General features: G+C 42.2%; 1 long non-coding RNA gene and 1 pseudogene across 2 annotated transcripts in view; both read right to left on the bottom strand.

Annotated features, from left to right (window-relative positions):
- Positions 1-13113, bottom strand: part of LOC309704932 (protein NLRC3-like) — an 18990-nt pseudogene extending 5877 nt beyond the window's left edge. The window contains exons 1-8 of the transcript XR_014280868.1: positions 13004-13113; positions 11206-11335; positions 10849-10950; positions 9778-9856; positions 9430-9616; positions 7499-9300; positions 6412-6585; positions 5965-6138 (exon numbers count right to left, since the gene is read on the bottom strand). The product of XR_014280868.1 is annotated as a protein NLRC3-like (transcript). The remainder of the gene's footprint in view (positions 1-5964; positions 6139-6411; positions 6586-7498; positions 9301-9429; positions 9617-9777; positions 9857-10848; positions 10951-11205; positions 11336-13003) is intronic.
- The window catches only part of LOC309705064, a 111470-nt gene that overhangs the window by 41383 nt on the left and 56200 nt on the right, over positions 1-13887 (bottom strand). The gene's annotated exons all lie outside the window — the stretch shown is intronic.

Below are 13887 nucleotides of genomic sequence, written 5' to 3'. Positions count from 1 at the left end.
GCCTGAAGTTTGACAATGTGATGTCTATTGTTGTGAAATGCATCAACCAAATCAGATCCAGGGGCTTAAAGCACCGAAGGTTCTGTGCTTTTTTAGAGGAAATGGAGTCAGAATATGGGGATGTGCTCGACTTCACTGAGGTACGTTGGCTCAGCAGGGGAAATGTATTAAAGAGACTTTTTGAGTTGAGAGCAGAAGTGAAGCCTTCATGGAGAAGGATGGAGTTAGTGTTCCTGTGCTAACTGATCCCAAATGGCTCATGGACTCAGCTTTTCTTGTTGATATGACACATGAGCTTAATGTACTGAACAAGACGTTACAAGGCCAGGGGCAACTTGTCAGTGCTGCCTATGACAACGTGAGAGCATTCTCCACAAAACTGGCGCTCTGGAAAGCTCAGCTCTCTCAGACAAACCTTTGCCATTTCCCAGCATGCAAGGCACTCGTGGATGCAGGCACACCATTCAGTGCTGACGAGTATGTTGATGTCATTTTGAGGCTACAGGAGGAATTTGATCACAGATTTGCTGACTTCAAGACACACAGAGCCACCTTTCACATTTTTGCAGACCCCTTCTCCTTTGATGTGCAAGATGCCCCTTCTGTGCTTCAAATGGAGCTCATTGAGCTTCAGTGCAACTCTGAACTCAAAGCAAAGTTCAGGGAGGTGAGTGGAAAAGCAGACAAGCTTGGACAATTTTTGAGAGGATTGAGCCCTAGTTTCCCTCGGCTTTCCCGAATGTTCAAGCGGACCATGTGCCTTTTTGGTAGCACATACTTGTGCCAAAAGCTCTTCTCCACTTTGAACTTCAATAAGTCCAAGTACAGGTCCAGACTTACGGATGATCATCTTCAAGACATACTGAGGGCCGCAACTGCTTCCTCCCTCAGGCCAAATCTGGCTCGGCTATGCGAGAGGAAACGCTGCCAGGTCTCTAGCAGCAAGGAGTAGGCAAGAGAAGCCATGTTCAGAAGAACAGTTCATTTTCTACAGTGTTCCATTCATGTTCAGAAGAAGGTTATAGAACTGTTAATACAGACATTTCAATCTAAATACAGCAGATATAGAAGACTGAAAGAAACACACAAGTTCACTGACTAAAAATATCTTATTATTGTTTTATTTATGTATTACTGATTGATTGATTTTCTTATTAATTCTTAATTTGTTTATTTATTTTTAATATTTTGTGTTAAAAAATAAAAAAAGAGATTTGAGAGGATTGGAATTTTTTAACCATGCCTTTCTTGTGGAAAACCTAATGCGGCCCAGCCTCACCCAGACTCTGCCTGCAGCGGCCCCCAGCTAAATTGAGTTTGAGACCCCTGTCCTACACCATAAATCAGTAAGAGAGGGTACGACCTCTCTCATGGCCCCAAGTGGTGTGTGCATGCCAGAGCACTCTGGAAGGCACACAGAGTCTTTACAGACTACTGAGGATCAAACCTCTATCATCATGCAATCGATTATACAACTCTAAGCATATATGAGTAAATATTTCTAAGCATAAATGACAATCAACAATATAAACCTTACAGCTGGTTTTAATAACAGAATTCATTTGTTTCTCAAACGAGAAAGAGCTATCAAGAAACACTCCTAAATCTTTAGTTCTGAACTTTTCCAGTGGGCCAAGGTCAACATTATCTGCTAATGCTAAATAGGCTGCCGTTATTAACTAATGCTAATTTGATGTGAATTAGCATTATGCACTAATGCTAACACTTTTTAACAATGTGAGTAGCTAATGCTAACACTATTTCCCTTAACTTTATAACATTGTGAACGGCTAATGCTAACACTCTTTTTCCTAGCATTACAACATCTGAGCTGCTAATGCTAAGTAGGCCGCCATTAGCACCTACGTCTATCCATCCATCCATCCATTCGCTTCCGCTTATCCTTTTCAGGGTCGCGGGGGGCGCTGGAGCCTATCCCAGCTGTCATAGGGCGAAAGGCGGGGTACACCCTGGACAGGTCGCCAGTCTGTCGCAGGGCTAACACACAGGGACAGACAACCATTCACACTCACATTCACTCGCACATTCACACCTAGTGGCAATTTGGATTATCCAATTAACCTATCCCCACAAGCTGCATGTCTTTGGACGGTGGGAGGAAGCCGGAGTACCCGGAGGGAACCCACGCAAACACGGGGAGAACATGCAAACTCCACACAGAAAGACCCCGGCCTGATGGTGGAATTGAACTCAGGACCTTCTTGCTGTGCGGCAACAGTGCTAACCATCGTGCCACCGTGCTGCCCACCTACGTCTAATTTAAGGCAAATACGCATTAGAACCTAATGCTCATATCGTTTTCCTTTGCTTTATAGCAATGTGAGCAGCTACTGCTAAATAGCATTAGCTAATAACAGCAGTCTAATTTAATGCAAGTTAGCATCATTTGCATTATAACGATGTGAGGAGTTAATGCTAAGTATGCTGCCATTAGTGGCTAATTCTAATTAGGGGTGAATAATTATTACAAGCTAATGCTAATATCGTTTTCTCTTCCCTTTTAACAATGTGAGCAGCTAGTGCTAGGTAGGCTGAAGCTAGCAGCTAATGCTAAAGCTAAAGATAATTTGATGTGGATTAGCATTACATTAGTGAGGAGTTAATGCTAAGTAGACTGCCATTAGCAGGTAATGCTAATTTAAGGTTAATAGGAATTGGCATCTAATGCTAATACCATATTTTCTTGCTTTAACCCTTTAAAAAATTTACATCTTATGCCATCAGCTTGTCCTAGGTTACAGTTTCCTTCCACATATGCTTAGGACTCATATTGCTCTGCTGGAAATAGTTTATTTTGATGCATATGCTGTTATTTTGCAAATTTGCAGTATAATATTTATTTTCGTTTTTCCTGCAGTATATAAAAATTGGTGTATTTCAAAAATAAAACTATGAAGGCACTCAAAATAAATTTCCTGAGGTGGGAAACTATTTTGTGCAACTTTTTTGTATTTACAGTTTTGAGGGATAAGCCTCTTAAATTTCTCTAACTAGAAATATATGTTAAAAAAACAAAAACGATTTTCAATTTTTTTGTAGTTTATTGCACTTTTTTGCAATTTATGTAATTACTATGCACTTAATACATACATATTATTAAAATTTAGGCTGTAATGGTTGTATTGATGTATAGCAACTTGAAATGCTCCCAAAAATGGCTCTACAGCATGTAAAAATATAATATAAGCTCTGGCGGACTTGGTTCTGTGGTAGGTCTAAACGGGTTAAATCAATATCAGTAGCTAATCCGATTGTTCAGTCTGACGTCAGGTGAAGTCATTTTTATGCATTTAAGAGCTGTGTTGAATTCAACATTACAAACTGAACATTAGAACTATCCTCTTCTCCAGGATTTTCCTGATTTAACATTTCAATATGACATTTCCAGCGCTTTGTTTTCTCTGCTCACAGACAAAACAGATACACGCATGTATATACAGCCCACGTCCAGCTCTGCATGCACTCCTGCTCCATTTCTATAGAGAATAAACAACGTAACACAATCATTCTCCATTGTTTTCAACTCAACCAGCTGCATTTAATGAAGGAGTTTGAATTTACTTTACAACAGCTGCTGTTGTTTCCTGTCTGCATTCATGTTCTTAACTGTACTCCACACATTCTGAACTGGTGTACCGTAATTGTCGGGCTATAAGCCGCTACTTTTTGCACAAGCTTTGAGCCCTGCGGCTTTTAGTCAGGTGCGGCTTTTCTATGGATTGTCCATGAGCGGATTTGTTTTGTTTGTTCCGCTGTTGTACGGCACTACGTTGCCTGGCGGAAGGATCGGGGTTCAAGAGTGGTATGTTGGTCACATGTCCATCCGTCAGGCAACGTAGTGCAGTACGAGGTAGCGCGAAAAACAAACTTCAAAGTAGCGCTACCCGTTCAGCTGGAGGCCTGGATGATGAGCGGCGATAAACTTGCAAAAAGCAAGTTATGCCCAACTCCACCATTGGATTCTGACAGCGTGGAAAAGTGTGAAAACATCCACGATCACCAACAGATTTCGAAGGGCTGAATGCTGCATGATGGAGAGGAGGACACCGCCACGGCCCTTCTGAGGGTGTTTGACTCTGACACTGACAACGAGGATTTCTTTGGTTTTGAAAGTGACAACGAAAGAAAGAAGCTGAGAGTGGATGACGAAGCCACCCTGAGCCTGTTTGTTTCCGACACTGGAGGAGAGGACTTTGGTGGTTTTAGTGCGCAGGAAGATGGTGAATGACTGACTTTTCTTCTTGTTAAAGCCGTGTCACTGCACCTGAGCCTAAAAGGTAGTCCGAATCTATTGTTCTGGTGTGCTGTAGGTTATTGTTATGTACTACATTTGTTACTCATTTATGAAGCACAGTACATGTTTTGTACTTGTAATTACCGCTACTTGTACATATACCTAAAAAGTTATGCAAATATGTACCCATAACTTGTTTTTCAAAATATTAATAAAAGGGGTGTGTCTCCAAACAGCCATCTCTTTCCTGACAATTCGCTTTGTGCATATTCTCTTACATATGATAAGTCAACATTGAAACACCTGCGGCTTTTAGTCAGGTGCGGCTAATGTATGTACAAAACAGGATTTTCCCCTGATTTTAGCTTGTGCGGCTAATATTCAGGTGCGCTCTGTAGTCTGGGAAATACGGTAGTTCTTCCTAAAGTACTGCAGTATTCCTGCCAGTACATCCTTTTAGTTTTCCTAACTGTTTCCTCTGATGCTCGTTGCTATTCTTTCCTCAATGCAAATTCATGCTAAGCTCCTTCATATCCATCCCTGTTTCTAAACCTGTAATAATTGCTTTAATGTGTCTTTGGCCTAATTATGAGTCTGTCCATATGTTTGTAGTTCCCCACTTGCTTTGGTTTCTTAGCTCTGATTCTCTCAAATTTATCCTTGAAATCATTTACTGGCATCTCTCCCTCTCACTCCCACTATCCCCAGAACACCAGAGTATTCATCTCCTGGTTTATCCTATGGCCTCTTTGCATTTTCTCCAATCATCCCTGTTTCTAGAGTCTCACCCCATCTGCAGGCAGTCCAAGAGAAACTGCCTCTGCCATTTTCTTCTTCTTAATCTTTGATTTTACTCTTCACTTTCTCCATTGGGTCTTCTTAGACGCACTTTCCAGAAAGCAGCAACATTTTTTGTGCCCCATTTTTCAAATTGTGCATCTTACTTCAGCTTAATGTGTTTCCTGTTTTGTTTTTACACAGGTCATGTAAAAGAAATCCTACCAGAGACTCGACAAAGCTGAACTGAAAGACAGCACAGGCAATAAATCAGAGCAGCACAGAACTTAAGCTCATGGTCCATAGAAGCTGGGCTCTACAGGTGTACCAGGACAAGCTTAGTGTAAGTCCCTCGAAAAAGTTTCACTTGTGCTGTTTCGGTGTAAATTACTGGTTTGTTTGAACAATTTCATCAGCTGAACCATAAATACTCCAAAACAATTTCTTTGTGACTCAGTGTGATTTTTCATTTTGTAATATTAGCATGTCAAACTCTACATTCTCTACACAGATGAGAAATGAAGTGTATTTAATAATAAAAGTTATCTCTCAGAGACAAAGTTAGTGTCTCATTCAGGTCTGTATCTGAGTAGCCTCAGACACATGCAGTGCTCATATTTTCTGTTTTGTGTGTCACTCAGACCTCTTCCTGACAGGGGCAGCAATTTCATTTAAAGTCCCATTCACTGATACAGGCTGCTGGAGCTCCAACCAGGAGGGTACACACATGATCCAGGGAAAAAAATTATATATGGTCTCTTAGATAAATATTAAGAGGTCCTGTGTTTTACTAAAAAATCAAAGTAGTAAAACACAGGACCTTTGGGTTAGATATAAGGTGATTTGACAAATCATGTCTGTTGTAAATGAGTAAGCCATTTATCGACCTGACTCAGGTTTTAAATCATCATCAGAAAAGACTGAATCCTGACCTGAGAATCCCAAGTGTACACTTTGGACTTTCCACTGCAGAAAATAGAAGCTTCAGTCCTGAATCCTGCAGGTTGTTGTTACCCAGGTCCAGCTCTGTCAGATGGGAGGACTGGGAGCTCAGGACTGAGGACAGAGCTTCACAGCTTCTGTCTGACAGGTTACAGCCACTCAGTCTGAAGAAAGGATGACAAGAAGACATGAAACACTTGTGTTAAAGTATATTCATGGTGCCATGAGGAGCTACTACATTTACAATATTTCAACACTGTTTCAGGACATGCTGGAATCCTTATTGCCTCATGTTACAAAAGACAAATGTGGCAGTTTAGTGTGATTTGGATGGATTCATTAAAAAAACAAAACATAAACACTGTTAATTTTTTCCAAATGAAATTGATTAAATGATGTTAATTGATGAAAAAAAAATCGATATTGCTTGATCTGACCTCAGCGTTTCCAGTTTGCAGTATTGACTCTTCATCCCAGCAGACAGAAGCTTCACTCCTGAATCCTGCAGGTTGTTGTTACCCAGGTCCAGCTCTGTCAGATGGGAGGACTGGGAGCTCAGGACTGAGGACAGAGCTTCACAGCTTCTGTCTGACAGGTTACAGCCACTCAGTCTGAAATCAAGGTGGAAGGGAGACAAGATCAACCAAACAAATCAGAGCTTTATTGCTTTTTTATTGTTTTTAAGCAGAAATCAATGAGGTGCTGGTAGATTCTGTTCTTTTGGTTTATTACCCAACAACACACACATACACTAATATTTGTGACTTTTGTAATAGTAGCATTTACAATGCAAAGCAACAGCGATCACAGATTGAAGGGGCCTGAATAAAACTACAATGCAGTGATTTTTAAGATGACCTGTTCTTCCAATTTCCAACAACAGATTTCTCCAACCTTACAGTTAAAAATAATTCTTTATCTCATACTGAATCTTGGTGCACCTCCCCCCAGTTTATTAAAATGAAGAGGTACTGAAGTTGCTGTAAGTGATGTGTGATGCCACTGATTTCCTTTCTGATCCAATACAAAGTAAAATTCAGGCTGGTATCTGCGATACTGATGAAAACTATTCCTTCAGAATCAATACAAGACATCATAAGAAAATATGATGTTTTGTATAACATAAAAAGCCTGAATTTTAAAATATTCAGTTAATAATCAAAAACAGATGTGACTGAAAATAATAAAACTGAGAAACATTTTATGGCCATTCGATCCTTTTACAACCATTGCAAGAGCTTGGTTGGCATAGCCGGCAATACGTTGGATAGTAATAAGTCCGGTGGGTGATGGGCTCCACCAGGGCTGCCCTTTGTCACCGATTCTGTTCATAAATTTTATGTTTAAAGGCTGTATCAAAAGTTCATTCAAGTTACAATATTGTGGTCAAAAGTTCTCCTTTTTTCTTTTATACTATACAACTACGCTGTCTCATGGTTTTAGGACATGGATCTGTCATGGAAGAAATCTATGACCACTTTTAATCAACATTTTAAAAATAAACATGATCACAGATTTACTCACAGAGCCTTGTTGGAGGCTTTGACCACTGGCAGCAGCCTCAGAAGAGCCTCCCTCTGAAGCAGAGTATTTCTTCAGGTCAAACACATCCAGATCTTCTTCTGATGACAGTAAGATGAAGACCAGAGCTGACCACTGAGCAGGAGACAGTTCATCTGTGGAGAGACTTCCTGATCTTAGGGACTGTTGGATCTCCTCCACTAGAGAACGATCATCCAGTTCATTCAGACAGTGGATCAGATTGATGCTTTTCTCTGCAGACAGATTCTCACTGAGCTTCTTCTTGATGTACTGGACTGTTTCCTGATTGGTCTGTGAGCTACTTCCTGTCTGTGTCAGCAGACCTCGTAGGAGAGTCTGATTGGTCTGCAGTGAAAGACCCAGGAGGAAGCGGAGGAACAAGTCCAGGTGTCCATTTGGACTCTGTAAGGCCTTGTCCACAGCACTCTGGTGGAGAGATTGAAGTTTTAGTTTGTTAAATAGTTTAGATTTCTTGGACGTAGTTTGTTGTTGTTCCATCAGATTGAGTCCAGAGTTGCTGAAGGTCAGATGGACATGAAGAGCAGCCAGAAACTCCTGAACACTCAGATGGATGAAGCAGAACACCTTGTCCTGGTACAGTCCTCTCTCCTCTTTAAAGATCTGTGTGAACACTCCTGAGTACACTGAGGCTGCTCTGATATCGATGCCACACTCTGTCAGGTCTGATTCATAGAAGATCAGGTTTCCTTTCTGCAGCTGATCAAAAGCCAGTTTTCCCAGAGACTCCATCATCTTCCTGCTCTCTGGACTCCAGTGTGGATCTGTCTCAGCTCCTCCATCATACTTGACCTTCTTCACTTTGGCCTGAACCACCAGGAAGTGGATGTACATCTCAGTCAGGGTCTTGGGCAGCTGTCCTCCCTCTCTGGTTTCCAGCACATCCTCCAGAACTGTAGCAGTGATCCAGCAGAAGACTGGGATGTGACACATGATGTGGAGGCTTCGTGATGTCTTGATGTGGGAGATGATCCTGCTGCCCTGCTCCTCATCTCTGAATCTCTTCCTGAAGTACTCCTCCTTCTGTGGGTCAGTGAACCCTCTGACCTCTGTCACCATGCCAACACAGTCAGGAGGGATCTGATTGGCTGCTGCAGGTCGTGTGGTTATCCAGAGGCGAGCAGAGGGAAGCAGTTTCCCCCTGATGAGGTTTATCAGCAGCACATCCACTGAGGTGGACTTTCTAGGGTCAGTTAGGATTGTAGTTTTGTGGAAGTCCAGAGGAAGTCGACACTCATCCAGACCATCAAAGATGAACACAACCTGGAAGTCTTCAAAGCTGCAGATTCCTGCTTCTTTGGTTTCAGTAAAGAAGTGATGAACAAGTCCCACCAAGCTGAACTTTTCCTCTTTCAGCACATTCAGCTCTCTGAAAGTGAATGGAAATATGAACTGGATGTCCTGGTTGGTTTTGTCTTCAGCCCAGTCCAGGCTGTATTTCTGTGTTAAGACTGTTTTCCCAATGCCAGCCACTCCCTTTGTCAGCACTGTTCTGATTGGTTCATCTCTTCCAGGTGAGGCTTTAAAGATGTCTTCTTGTCTGATGGTTGTTTCTGGTCTGTCTGGTTTCCTGGATGCTGTTTCAATCTGTCTGACCTCATGTTCATCATTGACCTCTGCAGTCCCTCCCTCTGTGATGTAGAGCTCTGTGTAGATCTGATTCAGGAGGGTTGGGTTTCCTGCTTTAGCGATGCCCTCAAACACACACTGGAACTTCTTCTTCAGGGTGGATTTAAGGTTACGATGACAAACTGCAGCTTGAAGTTCTGAATGAGAAGAAAAATAAACACTCAATTCCAAAAAGAACTAATCTTTAAAACATGTTGCTCCATCTTCCATCTCTGGAAAATGTCTCATTTATCCAGCAGCTTAAATCTTTAGATAAATCCTCTTACTGCTCTGCAGACGGTCAGCCAGCTCCTCCTGCTTCATTCTCCTCAGGAAGTCCACTGTGATCTTCACAAACGCCTCTCTGCTGCTGCTCCTCTGACTCTCTAAGCATTCTGGGTAATCTGGACTCAGAACCTTCTGGATCTTCTTCAGCTCGTTCTTCACAAAAGTGATGATGTTGTCCTCCAGCAGCTGGAACAGAATATTTATGAATGAGCCAATCAGACTGAAATCATGGAGCCAAACATCAGATCCATGTTGGACACACTGACGATCCACTGGTCTACAAAGAGCAGCATGGAGATGACTGTGAACAGAACAGATGTAACAGTAGTTGTTGTACATGTACAGACCATAAATATGGAGTCCAGCTGTGTTTGATGCTGCTGGGCAGACTGACCACTGGGAACCTCTGAGCTCTGCTGCTCCACTCTGTGGAGGAACCATGAAGGATTAGATCAACACAGGATAAAGATCCAGGAGTTTCTGCTCAAATAACTTCATCTGAATCAAGTCTGTCAAGTTTTAAACTCTCAGATTGTGAACATATCAGTAATTTTCAGTCTGTTTTCATGGACGTCCTTTCAGTGGTGATGTCAGGGATGATTTTGAAGAAGCTCATCAAACTGAACCATCAGCAGATCACTGCTCCAAAACCAGAACATGATCCGAGTCTCCCTCCACCACCAGAACACCAGCTTTACTAACGTGGTAGATCAGTGTAGTACAGATCAATAACTGATGAGTCATTTGATCAAAATCACTGAGTGCTTCACGTCTGACCCTCTGATGCTTCTGTAGACATTTTGCATATTTAATGAATGTCTGACAGTTTTACATTCATTCTATGAACACAGTGGAAATGTTGTGTTATAGTCTCCATGTTGTTTCCAGCATCATAAATTCTTAAGTTCAGAAAATTAGATTCTTTCTTCACAGCTGAAAAACAACAACATTTATTCTCTATTGAAATCTGCATCGTCCACTCCAAAGGTCACAATCTGAAGGTAACATCTGGTTTTGTTCCCTGTGGTTAACTCTGAGCATCAGTATGGTGGGATTTATCCACTACATCCACACCACTGTGGTTCAGTGTTGTCCTGATGGAGTAACAGCAGCCAGTATGATCCAGGCTTTAGCTGCTGGGTCTCTGTGTGACCTCTCAGACTGTTTAACAGATCAGACACAAAGAGAATCAGAGCAGCTCTGTTCTTTAAAGACAAACATGAACCCACTCAGGTCACACTTTCCCCACAGATATGAGCATCACTGTCCTCAAACAGCAAATGACCAAGTCGAACATTTGGATCTTTTCTCTTTCATTGTTTTCTTTTTAATGAATCTTTGTAACAATCTGAGGATGTTTCAGGTCATATTTATCCAGGAAACACAAACATGTAAAGGAGTCATCACAGCTCTCTGACCTCGTTGCTCCAGGTTCACCACTGAAGTATGGAACGTCGCCTTTGGACCGGTCACTCCTCACAGACGGACAGCTGGACCCTGCAGACTGTGACCTCTGACCTCTGCAGACACAAACATGATTGAAGCAGCTGTGATCACACAGACTGCAGATAATGCAGCTGTTTCCTGTCAGTAACATCCTCTTAGATTAGAGTTCAGCTTTTTACAGGAAAACTGGACAAAACTGATTTTTGTTACAAACTCATTTTCATTTCCTCTCAGCTCACAAACACAGTCAGACAATCAACCAGAGTCAACACTGATTATAATGTCAGTGCAGAATTATTTCTGTTACTCAGTGAGTTCAGCTCTCTGACCTCGTTGCTCCAGGTTCACCACTGAAGCCTGGATTTGGATCTTTGGACCGGTCACTCCTCACAGACGGACAGCTGGACCCTGCAGACTCTGCTCTGTCCTCCTCTTCCTCCATCATCATCTTCAGTCAGTCTGAGAGGTAAACCACAAACACTCAGTGAGTTCACATTAACAGGAGGAACTGAGTTACAGTCGCTGACCTCTGACCTGTCATGTGACCATGAAACCAGGTCAATATATCTGTAGGTTCAGTCATCCAGGTCATGTGATCTAAGGAGCTTGGAGAGAAAGGAGACGTCTTTAAGTTTCTGGAAGACGTTTCATCTGAGAAGCTTCTTCAGCTCTAAAACCAAACGGTGGAGAGTCCCAGATATTTAAACCTGAGAGGGAAAGAAAGCATGTCGCTGACCCACCACTGATGTTATTTCAAGGAGGAAACTGAGAGCCTTTGCACCAGGAGCACAAACATCAGCTCCAGCAATGATCCACTGATGTGTTTTTATTCCATGTATGAATGTTGTTATTGACAGAGATGACGTTTGTGTGTCAGTGATGCAGTGACTGTTGTTGTTACCTGTACAGGCTGGTTAGACTCTATGAAACAGATCATACAGATCTCTGCATGTTAGAAGAGACTATTAAAGGTCATGAATGAGACAAAGGCAGGGAGGCGTCCTTTACAGCTAAACAGCAGAGTGAGAGAACAGCCAGCACCTCTACATTTATCACATTATACAGCACATGTATGATACTGACAGGGATGAGAAGAATTTAGTGATTCTGATCCCATCATTGATATTACTTATTGATTCTCAGTAGCTCTGCTCTGACAGTCACCACCATCACTGAGCAGCATATCAAAGACATTTGTGCACATTAACTGCATGTTGTGGCTCAAATGTTTGTGCATGTTGGAGGCATTTCCTCTTTGTTGTGATCAGTGTTGGTCATTACTCAAAACAGTCATTATTACACATATTACACAGAACACTTTGATTAAAAGTAATGGAGTACGTTACTTCATTACTCCTCATAACATTACTTTGATGTTACTGTGTGAAATGAACAAATGAGCATGTAACAACATAAAGCTGAGGTACAGCCCCACACACCAACACAGATCCTGATGAGGTCACGTGATGTTTCTCTGAGTGTTTATGAACACAAATCAAAGATGAAACAGCACAAAGACACTTCAAAGTGATTCTACTGTAGAAACATGAACAGGTAGAAACCTGCAGCCTGACTGCTCATCACTTTGTTACCTGTTCAAGTTCAGCAGCAGCAGCTCACTTTATCACGGTGCTGGTCTGGGGTCAGTGTTTACTCAGCTTTAACCTCACTCTGGGTTCTTGGCTAGCCTAGCTTTAGCTTAGCGTTAGCATGCTGTGTGCTAGCTTAGCGTCAGAGCTCTGCAGGTGTCTCGTGTGTAAATATTAATCACAGTGGAGGTAAAGGGCTGTGACGTCATCACGTACGCTGCGTCCTCTGTGGGCTCTGAGTGAACTCAAAGTACAAACTACAAGTACACAAACACGAACGTAGCTCAGAGTGGCGGACACACTCGGCCTCGTTGGTCCAGCTGTGAGTCCGTTACCGTGAACTATGGAGCGGCAGATTTGTGCTGAACTAAGCTGCACACAGCTGATGTTAGCCAGGAAACATTACACACTGACTTTAATGGAGAGACCGGAAATACAAACACACACAGTTTGTTGTGTGAAGAAATCAAACACGAGCTGAACAAACAGTAAAGTTCCTAAAGACAAACTGTTAAAGGAGGAAACAAAGCAAACTTACAGTTTCTTCACACCAACAACAAGCTCCACTCCACACCTGGACACTAAACACGGACACATAGGTGAGCTGCTTCCTGGAAGGAGGCGGGACTCCACCTGAAACTCAGCACAGGTGGGAGGGGCTCAGCTCTGTGTGTGCTGATGTGTTAACTTTAAAAATATGCCGTCTGACTGCTCAGACTGAGTCAGAGTAAAGTTCACATGCTGACGTGTGGCGACATGAAACCTTGTTGTAGCTGCAGGTGTGAACACACTGATCCCAGATCAGCTCTGCTGTATTTGTAACATGAACATTTCTGCTGCAAAGCTTCAAATGTTCAGCATGTTTCTCTGTTTCCAGTCTATAGATCCAGTCACACTTTCTACCTTCACCTGTGCAGTAAAGACTGAGAGCAGAGCTGAAAGCAAGCGTCCAATCAGTGAGCAGCATCAACACCTGAGCTTCATTCAGACTCTGTTATTGAAGATGTTGTTGGTACAAAGTTCATCTGCTGCTCACATGAATCCATGAAAGATTTATTTCACTGAATGTTTCTTCAAAGCTCATTTCAACCTGTTGAAGTCATGAATGAAAGTGCAGACTGAGAGTGGATCACATGATGTTTGAGGTGTGTCATGTGACATGTTCAGTATTGTCACACATGTCTAGATTGTCCCTGATATCATAACTGCTCAAACACTGATGATTATATTTGAAGAATTATTCCTGATGGCAGCAAAGTTTGAATGGAGCTCTCTGTCTGTGCTGATTTGTCGCCCTCTGGAGGTCAAAGCACAAACTGCATGATGTCACTGTAACCACCACAGAGACAGGAAGTGTTTTTATGACTGAAACACTGAAATGATGCTAACGGCTGTCGTTAGGCTCACTGACAGCAGTGCTGA

Source organism: Aulonocara stuartgranti (assembly GCF_965226115.1).
Source record: "Aulonocara stuartgranti genome assembly, chromosome: 4".
NCBI classification, from domain to species: Eukaryota; Metazoa; Chordata; class Actinopteri; order Cichliformes; family Cichlidae; genus Aulonocara; species Aulonocara stuartgranti.
Note: the sequence above shows the minus strand (reverse complement) of the source record. Positions and strands in the feature narration are given on the sequence as shown.